The sequence below is a fragment of the Oculina patagonica genome, chromosome 6 (assembly GCF_052425735.1).
Source record: "Oculina patagonica isolate OP01 chromosome 6, crgOcupat, whole genome shotgun sequence".
Lineage (NCBI taxonomy): Eukaryota > Metazoa > Cnidaria > Anthozoa > Scleractinia > Oculinidae > Oculina > Oculina patagonica.
The window spans coordinates 36,650,614-36,672,484 of NC_135763.1; the positions used below are offsets into that span (position 1 = coordinate 36,650,614).

A 21,871-nucleotide genomic window follows, 5' to 3' on the forward strand; every position below is an offset into this window, starting at 1 on the left:
ACGTATTTGTGCGTTTTAATAATGGCACATGATAATCGGTAAAGAAGCTCAGCTTTTAATTTGACAATTGAAGATCGAATTGCGATTTAGAACTGTTGGTTCTGACAGAAAGAAAGATCATTTACGTACATTGTGAATAACCCATTTATTAAAGTATGTTTTGCTCTGGGTCATCATAGAGCTCACAATTCAAAGACTGCCTTTCCTGTCGCATCTTAGGAAACTTAATCAAGTACAGAAACGTAGAGCTATATAAAGGTACGAGAGCGCATGGCCTCCTCCACAGGCCGGGTTTCCGCTGCTGATGTAAGACTAGGAACGAACGAAAGGGAGTTGCGCGCCTTTGGTTCCTAGTCTTTCTCCTTCACGCCCTTTTGTCCCTAGTCTTTCTCGCTCACCTTCTTTCGTTTGTTCCTAGCCTTCCCTCAGCAAAGGCGTTGCCAATGGAGAGGCTAGAGAGCGTGAATAGGTTTTATCCTGCGTTTGTGCCTCTTAAGGTGGATTTCCACTGTCGCGTTTTTGTTGACGCACGTTAACGTACGTAAAAAATTGTAAACGTACGTAAAAATGAAATTTTTCGCGCGCGATTACGTGGGTCGAATTTACGTTGTCATATTTCCAATGCCACGTTCTTTTCTCTGTTTTTACGTACGTTACGCTCACGTATACGCACGTAGCGATCGCGAGTGTTTTCAAAAAAGTTGAACCGAGTTCAACTTTTTTCGAGACTGTCTGCGGTTACGCAGGGGATTTAGCCAATCATACTTTTGGATTTTGTCACATGACACCACTTACCAGGGGAAAACGATTTTATTTTAAATCGCCGTCGATTTACATGGGAAGACATTCAGATGTAGAAGCACTTTTGATCGAGAAAGTCCGAACATTTCCAGCAATAACTCTATAGAATTGACTAAAGAACCAAATTACACGAACGCAGTAGTGAAAGAAAACACATGGCGTCAGGTCACGTAGGCTTTGAACCGGTAATCCGGGAAGGTCGCCTCAAATCTTTTTTTAATTGATGATTTCTTTCGGAAGTATTTATAAAGTGCCTCGTGGTCATATTCACGCATTTCTTTAACTAGCCTCTGGTACAAAGTGTTTTCATGGCAGCCATGTTGGAAGAGTCAAACAACAAGATATTTTCATAAAAATGTTAATGATTTTTTCTCAAAGGAAAAACAATTTATTGTTTCACTCCTCCAATATGGCCGCCATTAACACACTCTATTCACCAACGTGATAATTTAGGAATGCGGGCATTTACGTTCGTTCAACGCACGTAAAAAAGAAACGCTTTCTATTACTTTTTACGCGACAGTGGAAATTTGCCTACGTATCTTTTTTTACGCACGTTTTACGTACGTAAATATTTACGCGACAGTGGAAATCCATCTTTAGGCTTGCGTTTGTCACACAGATAAGGAAATTGTGGCACAAAAATGCCTCTTCTGTTACAAAACATAACGTTAGGTCAGGCGGAAGTTAGCAGTAATCATGATGTTTGTTTTTGTCTTTGTTTGGTTATTCGTTTCTAAAGATAACAGCCACGAAACGGTAGTTCAGAATCAGTTGACTCTCTATACTAGCTGTAAGTTAAGTTCATTTTTTAACAGTTAAACGGTAGCATTTCCTCGCAGGCGCCGCCCTAGACGCATTTCCTGCTAATTGCATGGATACAAAAACAACAACAAGCTTTATTTGCATGACTGTACATTTGTTACAATTGCAAAAGCGTACAACTTATTAAGTGATGATAATAATTAGTAGTAGATAGTTCAGTTAGACAGTTAGTTAGTCACTTAGTTAATTAGTTAAGTTAGTTAATGAGTTAGTTTTTCATTCAAAGATTTTAATGATTCTTAGTTTTTATTTCCATTTTACAGCTCAGCTATTTTATTTGTTAGTATTTTCCTTTTATCACTGATGTAAATTTTTTAAGTAAGTTTTTATTTTTTTAATAATATTTTACTGTAAAGCGCCATGAGCCATGGATATGGCGCTATATAAATCTTTTATTATTTATTATTTATAATGATAAAAATTCTAGGACCCAGTGCACTCTTTTTTAAAAACCGAAAACGAGGTTGTTCGCCGTACCGCTGTCCAAAGGAATTGAAAGTTCAGCAGTGGAGAATGATGGCGATATCTGATCTTTGTTCTCCTTCTTTGCCCTCTAGTAGCAAACAAAGCGACAAGACATGTACAGTGGTCACATCCATCTGAAAGGAGAGATGCGACAAATACAGAGAATGATTGTTAAAGATATTCTCCTTACTGATTCACATACATTCTTTCCATGTTTGTAATGGTCCATGTTTGTTGGTCTCTAAACTTTAATAAGCAAAGCGATAATTAATAAAAAAAAACATTTGAATATTTTAGTAGTTTTGCATTATTCTTGTTCTTATTTTGACTTGTCTTGTCTACAGTGCAGGCTGTCTAGGTTACTAAGTGGTTTTGAAGGCGAATATATATAAGAGCGTATTGCACACGTTTCACCAGCCCAATCCCCACTGCGTAACACAAACGTCCGGATGGATTTCGTATAACACACGATTTAAAGGGAACCAAAAAATATAAAACTAATTGTGAAGTAGCTAAAAACTGGCTTTAAAAATCGTCTTGTGTACAATCACCTTTAAATTTTTATTCACAGATCAGTGTTGGTCAGACTTCCTGTACTCTTTTTCAAATATATGTTAACCGACATTTTTTATTATAATTTAGCCTGACAAACTCTGCCAAAATAACATTTCATTTTTACATGTTTAATTGTTTATTCCTCTTTGTGTGCATTTTCTGCTAGCTGCTTAATTATCTTGATTTTAATAACTCTTCTCGAGGGGACAGAAATACCGAAATTATTGATAGAGACTAAATTCGAATGGTTTCATGCATTTGCAGAGTAGTGAACTTTAGAGGTAAATATAACGATGGCCTAAGCTTGCTTTACATTAACACATGAACCTATTATTTAGGAAAAAAACTCAAATTATGCCTCAACACAAAAGGCACAAGTTTTCTAAAAATAACTTTCAGAAAATTAATACTAAAACGCTCAAGCAGCTGGACAAAACACAGTTGGGATGACTGAACACGTGACCCAACAACCCGCGCACAAGGTACACATGCGCAGTACCCCACTACGCAGCGTAACAACCCCAGGGCCAAGTTTATTGGTCGTTTTGCAGCAAATTGCAGGCTTTACAAAAGCATATGGTGTCAAACGAGCTCCCACAACATTGTAGCGTTTGAGAAGGTATAAAAGCCCGCGCAGAGCGCAGCGTTTTCATACTTACAGGGCACTGGAGCTACTGTGATCACGAAGGCAGTGCTCCCCGGTTTCGGCCTCCACTGCACTTCACGGAGGCTGAATCCTGCGTGTTCCCCAGAATTTGGGTGCACGGTGTGCAATTTTTGTTAGTCGGGCAGACCTGCGTACGCGCTCGTTGCCCTATAATACTAAAGAAAAACGGAGTTTTGATACAGCTGTTGAACAGAATAGACTCTTTAAAGACACTTCCGATAAGATAGCACTGGCAGGCCTAAAAAAGATAACGCGCGATAGCGAAACTGCATTTAACGTGAGATATCGAAGGCTCGTGCGCAAAAATGATTGATGTATAAGGCTTAAGAAAAAGATTTAAATTTAAACATAGATAATAATATTTGGCTTAGCTTAACGGAACTGGTTGCATTTGCTGGTTTGTAAGTTTACAAAGTCTTCAATACAATCGGCTAAATTATTTGTTCGTTTCTATTCCTCAAGATTTCGAGTAATTGTGAAAATCCTCTGTTTACACGTAAATAAGCCAGCATAGGACTTAAAACAAAACTTCTGTCTGCAGTTAACGTATCGGCCGTCTGGAATCACGAAACTGAGTTATTTTGAGTCAAATGTAATTTTTTTTCAACAGCCCGGGAACACTAATCTTTTGGCCACCTTTTATAAAATGTCCACAGCGTTTATTAGAGCTGAATTTCAATCTGCTGTAAAAAGCTGCGCAATTTGTCTAAAAGATGTTAATACAGCTATGAAGTGGCGCCTTCTTCATTAAACATTAATATGAATTTATATACTAACGGTTAAGAGTCCTTCCGTTTTTGTTTTTCAAAATAAACTAAAAACAATAGTTAGCTAACACAATCTAGGAATGAAAGCTATATCTAACAAATATGGTTTGTGTAGCATGGCCACCATTAGCTAGATGATATAAGGCAACCCCTTAACATTCCGGTAATTTTGTTCAGGTGCGGGGACATTTGTTAGGCAAACAGTAAAATTAATGTCAGCTAACATAAACATAATTAACCATACTGATGTTCTTGGTTTTATCAGCAAATTCAAACATAATTAAAGCATGCGAAATACTGAAATATCTACTTTGTAGTATTTGAATCAAACTTCGCAGTTAATAAGAAGATCACAAATGAAAACAGAAAATTCAATAGAATTTTTTTCTAAAAAAAAAAGATGTTTTCACCCAGTGTTCCCAGTAGTCCTTTGTCTTACGTTTTCGATTGTTTAATGATGTCCTGCTGTCGATGAATAAAGTAGAAGAATAGGGAACAGAAGATTTCGTGTTTTCTAGGTCGAGGATCTCACGATATGCGAAATATAAAAATGTATGTTAAAATTTCATCTTCTCTATAAAAAGACGAGCGGTAGAAAGAATGCCGGGTGTTTATCAACAGAATGGTTTTGCCCTAAAGTAAGAGGAACTTAAAATCTTCCCGTTCGCGCAGGCACGAACTACATGATAACTGTTAATATACACAGGTTTTAGAGCTTTTTAAAGTTTAGTCTTACAGGAATACATCATACGGCTTCACTTGTACAATGGATCGATTTTGTTTCAAAAGTAAAATGATTTTGCCTCTTGTGTTTTCTCCCGTTGCTCGATATATCAAAAGTGTTGTCATGACTCCGCAGGACGTCGTTGACATTTGCAGCGGACCAATCAAATCTATGTTTTATTCGCGCGTAAACCCTTATTGGTGTTAATTAACGTTATCCAATAAGATGTGAGCTTTTAAAGATTTTTGTCAATATCAAACAAATGACTCTAATACGATACTGCCTTCATTTCTAAAGTCTAAAGTCAACTAATAAAGCTAAAATTTAGTGCTTTTTATTAGGTTTATAACCATGCTTGATATTTTTAAGGCGGTATGCTGTTAACTTAACCGTATTCTGAAGGCGATGACCTATTTTTTCGTTGGTGTTCAGTCTTTGAACTTATCATTCGCATATTAAATTCATCAAACATATTAGTTAGTCTGGCAAGCATGTAGATGAGATAAATTAATAGCGTCTGTGCCATTTGGGAACTAAAAAAAAAGTTGCAGAAAATGTTGAAAGCGAACGAGTAGTTATTTCATGTTGAAAAGCATGCATTAAACTCTCGAGGCGTTCATGTGCCTCTGTGAAAACTTAACACTCAGCCGTTTATACCCGCACACATGTATATCTATATGTTGTATCTATTGAATGCATTGCAGTTTGAAGCAGATTTTAAACCGTTTGCCTTTAAATTTGGCACTATAACTAAATTTTGCATACTCTTTCTAGTCAAAATTCCGCAGGTTATTTTTTAATTCGAGATATAAACAAAGACATCAATAAAGACTGCCGTACTCTGTCGCACAACACATGCAGTGTTCCGTACAGTTGTTGCTATGGACATCCTACTATATAAGCTCGAAGATTAGATAACACGAACACTGAACGAGCTACCACGCGTTTATATCTCCCATTCTCCCTTTGTTCTTCATTATCAGTCAGAACGAGTATAGTTCAAATCGTTCGCCACAGTTTCCGCAAAACAAAATTTCCGCAATAAAATCGTCCGAGTTGACATGTCTTTCCAACTTGCGTCAGGAGGCAAACAGATGCAAACCTATAATTGATTATCAGAGCAAAAAGTCCAAAGTTTAAGCCTGCTTACAGAAAATTTAAGAAAACAAAACCTTTGGAAGAGCCACGAAGATGTAGTTTCCCCTGAAAAGTAATTAAATGCGGTGAATTCACTCCGTAAGTCTGAGTTGTGATGTCAACATACAGATTCTCCTAAATGGTCTCTATACAGGTCTTGTAGTATTAGCAGGAGAATACTAATTAAACATCTTCCACTTTCCTTACTACACTAGTGACTTTATGATGAGGATTTAAGGGGAAATTGGATAGTGATCTTTTTAATGGTAAGGGCTGAAAAGAAAATTTAGCACAGAAGAGGTCCTTTCAACGGCAAGATGAAGAAACAAAGCTTTGAGAAAAAAACTGTAAGAGAAACCGTCCGCGATCACTTTACCTCCTGCTTTGAATTACAGCAGGTGCTATAATTGTCCAAACTTCGCAATTTAAACTGTGAAATTGAATTATTTAAAAAATAATATAATTCAATTAACGCCAGAAATGATTGATGTTGAAATTTGTTTTCTCTTAGAGCAAACGAAACATATGAGTCCTCCTAATACTAATACGCCATCTCAATACGCGATTTCATTAAATTAAAAAAAGATAAGTTCCAAGAAATTAGTATGCAAAGTTTTGTGGGGCACTTAGTGAGTGGAAATCATTAAAAATTTAAGCGTTAACAAGATTATATGCCGAAACAGTTTTCTGGGAGAAAACGCCGTTGTTTCATGATTTTCATACGTTTTTCTGAGTGAATATGGCTCATCTTTTCAAAAATGTTCTTCTTAACATTCAGCTAATGCCAAGGCAAAATTTGTAATGTAAACCTTTCAGTGTTGAATATTGGTTTCTCGGATCACTCGGCATATAAAACTCATAAACTTTATAGAGTCCCCACTCGATAATCTTTTCGAAATAAAAGGAGGAATTCAACTTAAAACTGTTAACATGTGTTATAATAACCAGGGAAATGATATACCAATACGAAATGACAATTAATGTGCTACAAGCAAAGTGAAGAAAAAGGATTGAGATTTGTCAACCTTTTCATGGTTCCCCATTTTTCTTCTAGTGTAATTTATATAAAAACAGTAGCATCCGAACACATACTACAAAATACGTTAGCTTACAGGTAAATAAGTGTTCATATCATTTTCATGAGGCCAGGAATCGACGAGGGAAATATGAAAAGCTATGATATCCATCAGTGTACTGGGTGTGATTTCGAAGTTACGAGTTAAAGATTCAGTTTCCGAGATGTTATTTAACTTTGTCGTCATGGAGATATTTAAAAGTTTGTGATTGGCTAGCTAAAATTCGTACTGACGTCATAACCACGCGCCGTCTCTATGACAATTTAAACACAACATTGCTATAACTCGGGTGTTACAGACTGAAACCAGCATACCCTCAATGTTACGGATGTCGCAATTGTCACAATTTCTTTCAAGTTCCTTCATGAAATATCACGATCAGTTATTTACCTGTAAGCTTGAATGACAGTCTTATCTACCTGAACTCGTGTGAACACTGATATATACTTGCACTTACTAGGAAAGCCATCACACAATTAACTGACAAACCGTATATTTAACTATATTCCTTGCCCTTGTCAAAGGAAATTGAATTTCCTCTGTACGTTATATCTCTTTTCCATTCTTGGGAACTTTCATAAAGCTTTCGTATGTGTTTAAGAGTTACGTTCGGCAAAACTTATCTAATTTAACTTTTGTTAACTGTAAACATACAGTCGAGAAACTGAACGATAAAAGAGGCGCACTGCGTGTGTAAAAAAATCTTCAACTTCAACTTTGAAACTGCGTTTTGAGAGAAGCAGATTAATTTTATTCTCCTCAGTTTTCAGTAGATGAAATCCTAAATAATAAAAGATGAAATTGATGATTTTGAGAAGAAATTATTCCAGCAAACGATGTTAGCGTCATCTTTTAATTTTTAATGATTTGCTGTTAAAAAGGTGGTCTTCAGTGCTGCATAAGTCGACAAAATTGCTCGCTTAAATCCCTTTAAAAGGCCTCATTTATTCTTACCTAATTTTTTTGTTTCCCAAAGCAATATAAAGCCAACTTAGCAAGGAAATGTATGTAACTTTTAAGGAGGAAAACGTTTGTCTCTTTTGCTTAAAAAATGTAAATTATTCAAAGTTAACTGAAATTCAATAATCGAATTTCAACTTTAATTTTTTTAAAGACAATAGACGCACCTGCAGAATTCAAAATTCAAGACACGTTCTTTTAAGCCTATATACAACGCAATTTCGTCCTCGAAATGTTTTATCTGCATTCTTAGTATTAGTGTCAACGTTCTTAACAATTTAGATATTTAGCTATATTAAATAATACTGCAGAACAAGCACCAGAAGCCATTAAGCTGTAAAATAATCTGAGTTGTAATTCCCGTCGCCGCATAATAACTTAAACTGCGTTTTCGTTTTCTCAGTTGCAGGTTATTATAGAATTTGGCCGTCTACAGTTTTAGATGGATTCGTCTTCAATAAAAGTTTTCCCTTTTTCTGTAAGCAGAATCACGACAGACTTCCTGATAGATTGTGCCTTAATTTTCTGAAATTTAATTTGAAATCTTGCCAAGTTATAAGGCCATCGATCGTTTTTCTTCTAATTATGAATATATGTCAACTAGCTAATATGTGAGTTAAGATATTTAAGAAGAAAACATCTGGGCTTCAACTGAATTATTTTGAGCTTGGCTTATTTTTGTTTTTCGCTGAAGATTGCGACTGATCTCTGAATTAATGACTGACAATATATTTCTGCAAGACAACCTGAATTTTAGCACGTATTATTCTCTCAAACAATTTAAAAAGTTTTAATAGTATTACTGCATTTAATTTACTGTTATTTTTTTTATATTTTTATAAGGTGGATCTTCGAAAATTCAAGGGACAAAATGTTTTTTATATCTGTAAGAAAAAGCAGGCTTTATTTAATAGTGCGCTATGCTACGTTGGCTATTTTGACTGTTCCATGAGATGTTATAAACGCCAGCAAACATGTTAATATTATAATACTATTTTCCTTAAAATCAGTATACCAGGTTTGCCGCACTCCTCGGCTTAAGATATACTTGTATACAAGTAATTCTGGATTCATATAGGAAGCATAAACAAATAGTTTAATAACTATATCTAGATTGTTTTATCTTCGTTTTTTGACAAAATTCACAGTCAATGTCTTCAAGTGTTACTTGACGTTTCTTAAAAAGGACGCAAGCAGAAACGCGAATATAAGAGTACATATAAATGCCGAGAAACGCGATCTCAAGCACAATGATATAAAATTTTCTTAAATCTTTTTTTGCAAAAGATTGCGTTTCCACGTGTTTAAATGAGATCTTGTGCTTGTGCATATGTTTGCCGGTGTTGGGTGTGAGTCGCTTGTGAAAAATCTAACTCTGTTCATGATCTGCATATTTCGATCTTTTGCATCAAAATCAGTAGTAATATTAACTTCAATTTTGGCTGATGATTGAAGAAGAATCTGATGGGTTTAAAGCTTTATCTTGCAAATTACCGCGAAGTCTTAAATATTACAAATTAATAGTGATTCAAGCGAATGTAAATTAATAGTTGTGTCTTTCTATACCTAGATCTCTTCACTTGCAGTACTGTTTTCTTACTTTTTTCTCCGTTCAGACTCTGCTCTTAATAAGGAAAAAATTGATGCAGATTTTATCTTCCCTTAAAGACAGTGACAAACACTTATGATACTTTAAAATGGTTTTATTTTTTGCTTCCTTACATCGATCGTGAAAATGAAATAAAATCATTGAGCTTATGACTGAATAATTGATCGTGCATGAAATTTAAATTAGAGTTTAATGTTCCATAGTCGGATCTGTAAATCTAATTTACCAATTTCCGTTTGGACAACACTGAAATGTATTATTATAGGTAAGCTTTTGTCTTCTGAAACAAACTCAGAAGTTAACCTGAAAAAATAAGGAAATTGTTGTGGAAATTCGACCTTTTGAGTTTCAGTACCCCCTACCACCAAGATCACTTCCGAGAAGAGAAAATGAAAATTTGATAAATTTATCAAAAGTTGATTGGTTAAATACACCGAAAGACAAAACTAATGGAAATTAAAACACTTTAGGTTAAGAAGAAAGTCATAACGAGTTGAAGGAATCAATTTCCATCCCCTGCTGACTGATAATTGGATGTAAGCTCTGTATACCCTAAACAACAAAAGTCAATGATAATTAAATTGCGAAAAATAGCTAACTACTAAACGCAGACTCGAGTTCAAACAATTTTATTGGCTTAGTACAGATTTGAATGAATCGTACACCGTAAGGTTGACAGTGATCCGGGGATATAAAAGGCGAGCTCGTTCTTCGCTTTTCTTCAAACTTACAGTGCACAGGAGCACCGTGATCAAGAAGGCGGGGCTCCCAAGGCGAGGTGGCGCATAGCACTCTGGGCCACTGACCCTTGCGTTCGCTCCAGGCCGAGTGAGTCGGGTGCAGAATTTTTGTTTGATGTCGGGTTGACATGCGGAAATCGCTTGTTAACCCCTCATAGGAAAGAGGAAAAACTGAAATGAAATAACGTAAAGCCATAAAATTTTTAACATTTGTGTGTATAGTTAACTCATTTAACTGGCAAATACGACACTGAAATTTGCTGTCATCGATATTGTTTTGACAACTAACTATGACTGATGTTTATTAAAGCTTTCTCGCAGACCATATTTTGCATTTAATGCCCTCAGAGTGATCTAAATTTAACTTCTCCTTATAATGTCGGGATGTTGTTAAGCAAAAAGGTTAATGAGAATAAAAACTATCATCAGCTACTTCTCATTAGGAAGATATTGTTGATTCTCAGAACGGACTGAAAGGAGAGGAACTCTGGCTGAAAAGGTTAAACTTTAGTCGTGTTTAAACAACTTTGCCATATTATTTTTCTTTTTATTTTCCGCTTTCAGTCACGGTTTTAGTTGTATTATAACGGCCGGATCCAATCGTGACAAAAATTGCAAAAATACGATGATCTTAAATGCATCCCTATTCAAGTTTACAAAGAGCTGGGACGCTCAGTGTAACTGACTTCTTATTGGAGAACTCGCAAATCAAACAAGAAGTCAGGTAATCGCGATATTTATAAAAAAAATGAAAAAAATTGGAAGACTGTCTGAGTTAGTTCATTCAAAACACTACATGAATCCATATTCATATTTCCTTAGCTGCATTTGACATATCGGAGCAATTTTCTGGCAGTTTAATTATCAAGTGCAGGTATACTTTCAATAGAGACTGCAAACTGTTCTACGACTTGCTTGAGCTTGTGGTTTTATTAGATTTACAATATTTTGCCTCCTTTGTGAACCAGATGGTCGTTTTAACGTATTTGAGGAAAATTGAATTTATGCGATTTCATAAAGAAAAACCAAAAAAGTATGACAAAACTGAAGTCTATCAGGTAATAGAGAGTGGTTTTTGGGTTTGTGAAATTTTTAAAAACTCGTGAAGAATCGTTATTTTTTTTTAAAAAACAATCATTGACGTACTCTTGCAAGCGAATTTGTGCTCAGCATACATTTGTTTCTCAAGCTTTAGACAGCATGATGCCTCGGTCTAAACCAACCGTCGAACAAAAGGCTAAGTTACCTTAGAACGAAGCGACTACCGACATTTCAAACTGACACAGCCATGGCGAAAAATAATAACTAGAAAATTACATACACTTCATCCGGTCTGAAATGATATTTAAATTACTACCGAAGCCAATTTTAACGGGAAAAGGCAAATGTCACAAGTCAAAATGACAGCTGCTGTTTAACCAGACCCCAAGAACAGCTTTGTTCTTTTCAACTCGGTTAAAAATATTTCCTGAATATTTTTGTGATCTTCGTAAATGTCTTTCACCGTTATTTTATACCGATTACTGTGCACCGACTTACTGAAAAGTGCGCCTCCTTGGACTCATTAAAAACTTTAACTGCTCAAAACGGCCTTTTTTTCTGTGATAGTGAATAAATTTTTTATCCATATCAGTTGCTTTTCTTTTACCATTAAATGCACCTGATAAAAAAAGAAACCTTTTTAAACAAGCGAGCCTAAAGAACTTCATTATTTGCAAAACGGTGCCATTTGACAACTTTGATCCCTTCAATATTTCAAACTGCTTCATTGCTCAGTGTCCTAGATTATAACATACTCATTAAAAACCTTTTGTGAAAATTTCATAAACTACTATTGTTCTTCTTTGTATTTCCCATAGCTGTTTACAAATGGTGACTTCTATTGTGTGGAATTTAAAATACCTAGTGCCACCGACCTTTTAATTTCTTCTTTCTTTAGGAAGCGTTTACATGCAATGTTTTCGTAAACTATAAGATGTTAGGGTCTAGAGATCTTTACAATATGCGATTGCTGTTTTTTCAAGGATATTGAATAAAAAGGCGACGGATAGCAGTAATGTAGCGATACCGGAAGTTCCTTGCTAACGGTTGCTATATACAATATAGTGCCATGTAACTTTAAAAATGTTATATATATTCGTAGACAATAAATTTTCACTGAGAGCAATTAGAAATGTGAGGAGACAGATATCCAAGCTAGAAAACTAGCGCAAAATTGATTTCGTTGTCAAATGCTTTACTTGCATCATCTCGCGAAATATTGCGTATTCCTGCGTTATTTGTCGTTGTTTAGCCGTACGGGAAAGTGTTTTGAACAAGGGCAATGCAACCTTTATTCACAAAGATGTTCATTTTCTCGCGATATCTAGCGTTATAGCACATTATCGCGCCCTATTTTGTGTTAGCAGAGGTGTCCCTCAAGGGTTTAGCTCCGCAACCTCTCAGAGACTTTTTCTTTAGTATTGGAGGGCCAACGAGCGCGTACGCAGGTCTGCCCAACTAACAAAAATTGCACACCGTGCACCCAAGTTCTGGGGAACACGCAGGATTCAGCCTCCGTAAGTGCAATGGAGGCCGAAACCGGGGAGCACTGCCTTCGTGATCACAGTAGCTCCAGTGCCCTGTAAGTATGAAAACGCTGCGCTCTGCGCGGGCTTTTATACCCTGGCAAACGCTACAATGTTGTGGGAGCTCGCTTGACACCATATGCTGTAATAAACTCTCTTCAATTTGCTGTAAAATGCCCAATGAAATCACAGCCATTTAGCGTTTACACCGCAGGCGAATGAGGTACGCATGTGCAGTGGTTGTTCTTTTTTGCTGCGGGATTATGTGGTCACGTGATTACTTTGTGAAGTGCAACTGGTCTGTAGCTTGTGGGACGCATTGATTAAAATTATCTACAATAAACTTTACAGTGTTAAATACCCCTTTCTTTTATAACATGCCTTCTATGACATCCAGCATTGGTTTTTCTACATAAAGTAGTCACAGATCTAACTTTTTAACATTTTACATAACTTTGATTTAACTGTTGTTTTATTTTACATCTGCATGTGTACAACAGAACCAAACACACTACTTTTCTTTCATATACCCGAAGAAACATGATTTTGAGCGAGGTCATAATTCTATATTGCTTCAGTTTTCCTCACGCTTTGATTTCAAGCTCTGTACATCTATAAGATTCAAGAAAAATTAACTGAACATTTATTCAGCGACTGCATAATGATCAACTAAAATGATTGACCGTTTAATTCAAAGCTATTCAGCTCTGTACTCCAAGAATATCATGTTCTGATCATGACATAGGGGAAAGTTTAATTCACTCAGTCAACTTGTATTTGTAACTTTTTTCTGAAATTAAGCTCGGAAGTTTTACACAAATGCTACTTAGGTTTACTTTAGTCTTTTTAGTTTGATACCAGATGGCAGATGTTATTTTGTCAACAGATTATATCCTCACCAAAAAATACTCTTGCTGTGAGCTCGTGAAAACTTTGCATAAATATATCAGTTCACACTTTTTGTCAAGAAATGGTCATTTTGCTCTTTGTTTTATGATATTACGGTGAAGTTCAAAATCCTCGTTGGATCTTGAGTGGTCAAGTTAAAATATTCACGATTGTTTAAAGTTTGTGTTTCATTTTTAGCTTAAAAAAACACAACTAACCAACAAAAATGGTTTTAAAATACAAAAGGCGCTAGAATGTAAAATGGTTTCGATCAAACTAAGATTGACCATTTGATTGCTCGATCGTGTGCAAATTTGTAAACCCGACTTAAAACCGATTTAAAAGCGTTTGGCTCATGGCTTGGCTATTTACAAGCGGTCGCTTTCAAGTGGGTATACGACAAATTTAATGACTTTTAGGCCCGTCCCCTTTTTTCTCCGTTTACCGTCGAATGCGATTCCTAATTTTGGGTCGGTCGGTTGGATCAAAAAACATAATAAAATAGAAAATCAAGAACAAGCTGGAACTAAGAGCTTGGAAATAACGAAACGTGGTCACAAAATCAGCGTAGCGGAAATGGAGAAAGGAAAGATCGGTGTAATGGTTAAACTCAGCCGAGAAAAGCGAAAACAGATGAACGAATAACACTCTTTTGCGACATCTGCGAACATTCACGGGTGTCCAGCAACCGCTGGAATAGCAAGACTTTGATATTTCTGATGTCACAACCTTTTTTTGGAAAACCCCAAAATTTGGATCGGTCAGACGACGGTACACGGAGAAAAAAAGAAAATGCAGAGGTCGCTCGTGATCATACGGGTCTTTGATCGATTATTCTTACATAATATCCTCCCGAACAACTTAACAAAAACCGGTTTGAATGCGTGAAGCTATAACTGTTCTCTGAACAAACAACCTACTCTTTTCAATGATATATGCAGGGGCTAGAAAGAATGAAAGGACCGTCTTATACAGACCAGTTTAAACCATGCACCTTTTTGCAAAATAGTACATGAAGCTTTGAAACCGGTTTTCGTTTTAATCTTCGAGGCGAATTTTCTCTTGTATTATTTTGGGGCCTAATTGCGTAGCCGAAATTAAAGCATTTGTCGTTTTTGTTTGCCTATATGTTTTCTTAGTGTTACTGTCGTTATGAGTGTTTGGAGGGAAATATTATTTTCGGACCTGGTGGATGCCTTTGTAGCTGTGCTGAAATTAAAAAAGCGGCACTATAACTCATCTTAAAGGCGTTTTGACATGAAAATATTGTTTTACAGTTTTTGAACGTTTTCTTCATTTAAAAAAAAATAACTTTCGAGAGGCGCAATATCGCGCACGGCTGAATATTTGTCATTTACTAACATAAGTGCATATTAAATTATTGTGTTCTGTTAATGTCTCTTGTTGCTACTTAATTTTGCTACATGTAGAAAATTATTTTTGTTTAGTATAGTGAACTTTAAACTGCGGATATTCTAATAAAAAGCAAACAAAAAAGAAAAACACAGCCGTGGCGTCTAAGCCCAGTTTCAAGATACAAATCTGTCCACCGACATTTTAGCGGGTAATGAAACATTTTTTTTTTTTCAAACAAAGAGTGAAATCAAATTTAGACACTTGTTTTAGTTTTAACCCCATCTCGCTTTCCTTAATAACCATTTTACAGCTCTCTTCCTTTTTTTCAGTTCGACATATCACCAATTGCAAGGCCGCAATGAAAGCAATTCATGTCCCTTGTATGGAGAATGTGCAAGGTCATATGTCGTTTTTGTTTGGTTAAATGTTTTCTTGGTGTTACTGTCGTAATTTTTCTCTTATTTTTGAAGGGCAACAAGCGCGTACGCAGGTCAGCCCGACTAACAAAAATTGAACACCGTGCACCCACTCACGTGGGAAACACGCGAGGTTCAGCTCTCCTTGTGCAATGAGAGCCTCGCCCCGGGAGCACTGCCTTCATGATCACAGTAACTCCAGTGCATTGTAAGTATGACAAGTAAGAAGTCAGACTTCTGCTTATATACCTTTCAGCCACCTCTCCAGGTAATATGGGATTTATTCACTGCGCAACGATTGTGCTAATTTTGCATTCAAGAAAGCCAATCCGAGGCAGTCCCATTGTTGCCCGAGTTATTAATGTGCGTGCGGGCTGGCGCCGTGTTTGGGACCATCTGTTGATAATAACCCGTTGTTTTGTTGGGAAGATAATCTTGCGTAAATTGATTTTTTTGTCAACAGTCTCATGCACAGGCTGTGCATTTTGAACAGCTCAAGAACAATCCATGGGGGACGTGAAGATTACTTTCCACTTTTAAATAGGCAGTTTAACAAGATGTTCTCATACGTAGCTTTTGTTTCAAACTCAAAGAAATATCAGTGTATTTTGCAGAGGGGTCTGTTCACCTATTTAGGATTCGTCGCTCTAGCTAGTGTAAATTCAGAATTTTTTGTTGGTAGGAAAAAAAGACGCTTGATTCTGTCAGAGCATCTTTTATTATTCTTAAATCTGACAAAATCCTTCTTATAACTTATTCTTTTATTTGTTATTTGTTTAATACAAGATTGAATTGAAAATCACTGCAAGTAGGTTGAATTTCTTTCTAGTCAAAAAAGAAATTGTGAGGCTTAGAAAAACATTCAGTCACTGTCTTTATGCCTCTTTTTTCATCAATTTTAAACCCACTTTGATTGCACCTTATGTTAACAATACTAACACGCACTTACGACGGTTTTTCAGAAGGCAGACTTCAACTCAACAGTTAAAATTCATATTAACAATGGGAACATGTTAAACTCTACACGGAAGTCATACAGTGCAAATCTTCTCTTGACCTCACTAGTCGTATTCGAATACTGTTCTTCGCTTGTGTTGAGCCAGCTTCTTAATGTTGACATCTTCCCTGGTTACACTGCAGACATCAACAAATAATCGTTCCTGTTAAAAAAAAATTCATAGTTAAATTTGACATATATCCTTAAAGACACTTAGCATAAGGAAAACAGACACCCCTCGTCTCGTGCTATCCCTGCACCCTGCAGTGCTTGAAAGAGTGAGAATAGACCTGCTCCAAATCGTTTGTTTTAAATTTATGATAGAGTCTCTAAGTAAGCGCAATGCATGATCTGTAAAAACGAAGCTCGTCGGCTTTATCTGGAACGGAAGGTTGTTAATGTTCGCGTGACGCGAGGAGTAAATGGATCTCATACGCGTTCAGTAGCTAACGCGCTCTTCGCGCTTAGCTTGCGTTCTCTTTTTCATGAGAGACGCCTGATTTTCGGTCTAAAGATTCGTCGAATTTTACAGGTCGAACCAGCTCAGAGCGGTACAAGAATTGAGCGAGCAAAGAGAGCATGATTACGCTTCTTAGGCTACGATACATTTTTTGTCTACGAGTCATGATCAGTTTGCAACGAGTGATTTAGTTTCCTTTTCATATAAGCAATTTCGACAAAAAGTTTAACTTATCAGTCTGAACCACAAGGCTTCTCACAACATTTTCCTGCTTTGCTGGTTGGGTAATCTTCATGTACCCTGTTTGGTTTGAACAGTATTGATAGAAATAAACGGAGCATTTTCAGAGACTTTGCGAACACGTAACCGCTTGGACCATCTTTTTCTGTCCTATCGGGTAGCATAAACTGCACTCTGATGTTTGTTACTTCACTTAAGTGCAGTATGTACCGCTATCGTCTCCTGCATCTTCAGTGTTATGGTCGGGGGGACGTAAAAAACCCCTTTTTTTTTAATGGTGTTTTTTTTTTTTTTTTTTTTTTTTTTTTTTTTTTTAAAATACGAAAAAAAATATTCCTTCTTCACCGCTATCAGGATGCGATACGTCGACTTTCTGTCTGCTGACCAGTCCCATCACCAAATCTGCTTTCTGCCTTTCAACAGTTTCTCATCTGAAAAAAGCTTTAATATACAAAGATTGCTCAGCAAAAGGAAACAGTACCATCAGCTGGCTGCAGAGAGCTGAACTTGAAGGACAGCCACCAGCAGAATCTACTGATCGCGGGTTGTTACCGTAATCCGCTTTGTTGCACCAAGATCCAAAAACATTAGTTCTCAGTCCTCAGTCAAGCATCAATAAATATTAAAGTTGTAAATTAGTCTCAGTTATACATTCTATATTAACGAAACGACTATCTTTTTTACATTTATGTGAATAAAGCTGTATTAACTTGTACTTTAAAAGACATAGACATAAAACAGTTCTACTGTATTTTGCGGTAGTCTCGTTGTCGTGGTGTGGGTGACTTTTTGTGACGGGGATCACGGCTAGTCACTCCTGTCAGAGGTTTATAATTAGAGAGGTTTCCCTCCCGATCTCAGCTGAGAAAATTTTGTAATTTGCGAATAAACTGAAAATTTGTAAACGACAAGGAATCCCAGTTCTTCGAAACTTGCAGTAGAAAATTAAAATAAGTAGAGCAAAATTAGAGTTATTATCTTACTAGATCGCTTACCTTCGGCTACCAGCAAAATTGACCAAAAGTTGACGTGCTTATATCGTCGCGCCTAAACAAAAAGGTGGATTTCCACTGTCGCGTATTTTTTTACGTGCGTGAAAAACTTTGGAGACGATGTATGAACGTTTAGGGCGGGCCCCCCCAACTTGTGCGTAAGCGTGTACGCAAGTCGTAACATTGTCTCTAAATTGTTTCGAGCACGTAAACGCACACGCGACAGTGGGAATCCACGTTAAGACTTGAAACCGCAGTTCGCCAATATGAACTTCAGTCCGAGTATCAACCTTGTAACAGCAAAAGCTCTAAACCCCCCTATTGATTCCCCTAATTGATTCCCTTAGATTTATTTTAATGTTAGCTATGAGAATTTGGGAGTATGTCATAAAGGACCGACCAAACACACTCAACTTTCCTACGCAACACATTGCAACATATCTCGCTTGAGCGCAACCGTTTGGTCAACCTGTTGCAATAATTTATGTAACAAGATGTCGGATGATGCTGGATTGAAAATGAAAATGATCAAGCTTTTCCCCGTAACATTTTTGGATGTTGATGATGCAGCACTTCTTTGGCTAGGTGCGTGCAACATTGTTGCACCAGAACATGGGCAAAACACCGAGAAAGTAAACGGAGAGGAAGACCACGGTTTTGATAGATATAGTATACACGTGCGTCCCCGCTTGTGGATCACTTTTAAAAAAAACCGTATCGCTCAAGGGAAACACAGGAGAAAGGTTTTGAAGAAACAGAGCACACATGATATTAGCGTGGTCGATGCAAAGGCGAAAATAGTTTCTTTGCGTGCGAAACTTAGACGTTAACGAACAAACGCTTCAAATACGATAATTTATTAGGTGCGTTTTGCCAGCTTCCTCACAACATCTCATAACAAGATCACTGAATAAGATCCAACAATGTTGTAATATATGTTGCATTGAAATGTTGCGTGCGTTTGGTTGGGGTTTAAGGCTTTTCATCTGTCTCCAATCACGCAATTTCAGCAAATTTTGCGATGTAAATTTCATTCGAGGCGGCCGAAGTGCGACTGGTGAGCAATTGGAAAATTGTAATGTAATGACTTTCTTAACTTATCGCAAAAACACACCAATCGCGAAAATTCTGCATTCTATTTACCAAGCTCTTTAACTATTTATACAACGATTCATCTTTTATTCTATTTTTGGTTTAACAAAGCTACATCACGGCTTGTAAACTTCTGTAGCTTGAACTGTTTACATTTACCGTAAATGAACTTGACTTCTAACTGAATAAGAGAATTAACTGATCAAAGCCGTGATTGTTTTAACGTGCGTCAAACGAAAACATTCCCCACTGAGCTTTCAAAAATATTGTGTTCTATTATTATTCCTTGTGTTTCATTCATTCTTTCTTTCAAACGCAAGTTAATTATTTAGTGAAAACAATCATGAGATAAAAACTTAAGTTACTTCGATTATTTTAAATTCGTTGTTTAATTTGCTCGCTTTTGCACTTTTTATGTGTAAGAAGTGAACATATCTATCAACAATTGGAAAAACTGACTCTGAAATTCTCAATTTTTTTAGGGTTCACTCTTTGGGTTAACTAGCAAAATTAATACTCACCTAGTTAACAAGGTCTCTGCAAGAGTTCTTTTATTTTTTTCTTCAAGCTTTGTAAACTTCAAACAGCTGGCCAAAAATCTCGCGTAGCTTCGCAGCACTATGGCGCGAATTGAGCCTTTGATTGGCTGATGTCATCGCAATAATGCGATTTTCCCGCCTTCTCTGGCAGCGCTCGCTACGTATAAAAGGCGGGAAGGTAGCGCGTTCCTTCATACTAACAATGCACTGGAGGAACTGTGATCAAGAAGGCAGTCCTCCCAGGGTGGGCCTTCTTTCTGCACTTTGAGAGGGCCTTACTCTGCGTGGAGCCCCAATGAGGGTACACGGTGCATAATTTTTGTTAGTGGGTGAACCTGCGTTCGCGCTCGTTTGCCCTTCAATTCAAAGCTAAAACTTTCTATTTTGTTACTTTGTTATTTTCTTGCTCCCTCTTCTCTCAGCTTTCTTGCTTGTATTCTTGTTTACCTGGTTAGTGATGTCAGTTACTTTATTCTTTTGGACTCATTAACCTTGTCTTTATCAAAGATATCTTGATCAAAATTTTCTCTCTTCTGACCGGCCCAATTAACCTTCATTAATATCAATACCCTGTTAACATTCCTTATCTTAGAAACTTTTTCTTAGATTTACATAAGCCGTATAAATCTAATATGCTTGTAGGTATTCCCTGGAGTGCATTAAAAACGTATGGACTTAGAACGATAGAAAACTGCAAAATTTGAATTGCTTTTCCAATTCGATTCGTTGTCGTGCACCGTAGCTGATCTCTCAGCAGATCAGGGTGCAATCAAATATATCCAATAAAATCTGAAATTTAAGGTGACCGTTTGAGGAGACTTCATGTTTAAGTGAAATGTTTGCGAAAATAATTGATTTGGAACTTAAGTTAAGAAAATTATCTGCAGTTTATATTTATTGCACTCGACTTCATACGCCGAAGGCAAATACAAACTCGCAACAAAATCGTCACAGCGGAGGACTGGTTTACATACAAAGCCCCAGATCAAAATGTTTAAATGCATTAGGGCGACTTCTCGGAGTTTGACATATTTAGAAGTAGCTGAATCCCATTTCGGTGATACAGTTGACAATTTTCGAAATGCATAAATTACGTTTGCAACATAGTGTCGAATACGTTAACACAGTCATTTTAAAGAACTAACCAGAAGCCCTGTTGTTCGAATTACTCTTTTACTATTTCTGAAATGCGTATTTGAGAAAACTACAAACTGATCTGTACTGAGGAAACCTTGAAAAAGCCCTCCAAAAGTTAAAATAAGAGTCCCCCCTTGGGGATCTTATATCATCCTTTATTCAAATATTAAGAGGGAAAAAAACACGATTTATTTTGCCTAAGAGCTTTATTCGTCATCTTGTTTAGAGAAAAGTTTGAAGAAAATCTTTTTCTAAGAAAAAATGTTCGTGGATTTCTTCAAGTTAAATCCATTTAGTTTCCTCTTTTATTTAGCTTTTTATCTCAGTAAATAATGTTTTCTTTCCATTCTCAACTCGGTTTTGTTTTGCTCGTCCTGTCGTGTAGCCAACCATCAAACACGGTGAAATATAGACAGTGCAGCATTAAACATTTTAATTATCTTTTCAACGGGGTTTTGTGTAGCTGCCAAAAACAAATATACTTGACCAGCATCCTGACAAAAGGAATATGATATCAATGTCTCAAAATTTTTCGGGACGTCTAAAATGAATAATTAATGAAGACATTTAGCTGTGTGAAGCAAACATCTTAACAAAACAAAATCTTTCGACTCAGGTCATTTCACTGCCATTTTTATCGAAAAACACAAGAAGATTAAGCTGCAAATATTAAATTATCAGTTTTTTGAAAAGTTCCCAAGGTTTTTTTCGTTAAAACTAGCACAAAAAGACCGAATGTGAACGAAGAAAACATCTTAATATTTTATACATTTTAATTTTTTCAGAATCCCACGCACCGAAGGCTGTGTTTGTCTACCTACAAATATTTTTGTCCTCCAAAACTCCGCTCATGGCTCTGGA

General features: G+C 36.5%; 4 non-coding genes and 1 pseudogene across 4 annotated transcripts; 3 read left to right on the forward strand and 2 right to left on the reverse strand.

Moving 5' to 3' along the window:
• Nucleotides 1-3,297: 3,297 nt before the first annotated feature.
• On the forward strand, nucleotides 3,298-3,463 carry LOC144659048 (U1 spliceosomal RNA). Its single transcript, XR_013571857.1, has one exon. It is a non-coding gene; the product is annotated as a U1 spliceosomal RNA (small nuclear RNA).
• Nucleotides 3,464-10,309: 6,846 nt separating this feature from the next.
• Nucleotides 10,310-10,457, forward strand: LOC144659049 (U1 spliceosomal RNA; annotated as a pseudogene).
• A 2,334-nt stretch (nucleotides 10,458-12,791) lies between these two features.
• Nucleotides 12,792-12,957, reverse strand: LOC144659042 (U1 spliceosomal RNA). The gene has a single exon (XR_013571852.1). It is a non-coding gene; the product is annotated as a U1 spliceosomal RNA (small nuclear RNA).
• A 2,647-nt stretch (nucleotides 12,958-15,604) lies between these two features.
• Nucleotides 15,605-15,769, reverse strand: LOC144659044 (U1 spliceosomal RNA). The gene has a single exon (XR_013571854.1). It is a non-coding gene; the product is annotated as a U1 spliceosomal RNA (small nuclear RNA).
• A 4,297-nt stretch (nucleotides 15,770-20,066) lies between these two features.
• Nucleotides 20,067-20,231, forward strand: LOC144659040 (U1 spliceosomal RNA). The gene has a single exon (XR_013571850.1). It is a non-coding gene; the product is annotated as a U1 spliceosomal RNA (small nuclear RNA).
• The last annotated feature ends 1,640 nt before the right edge of the window (nucleotides 20,232-21,871 follow it).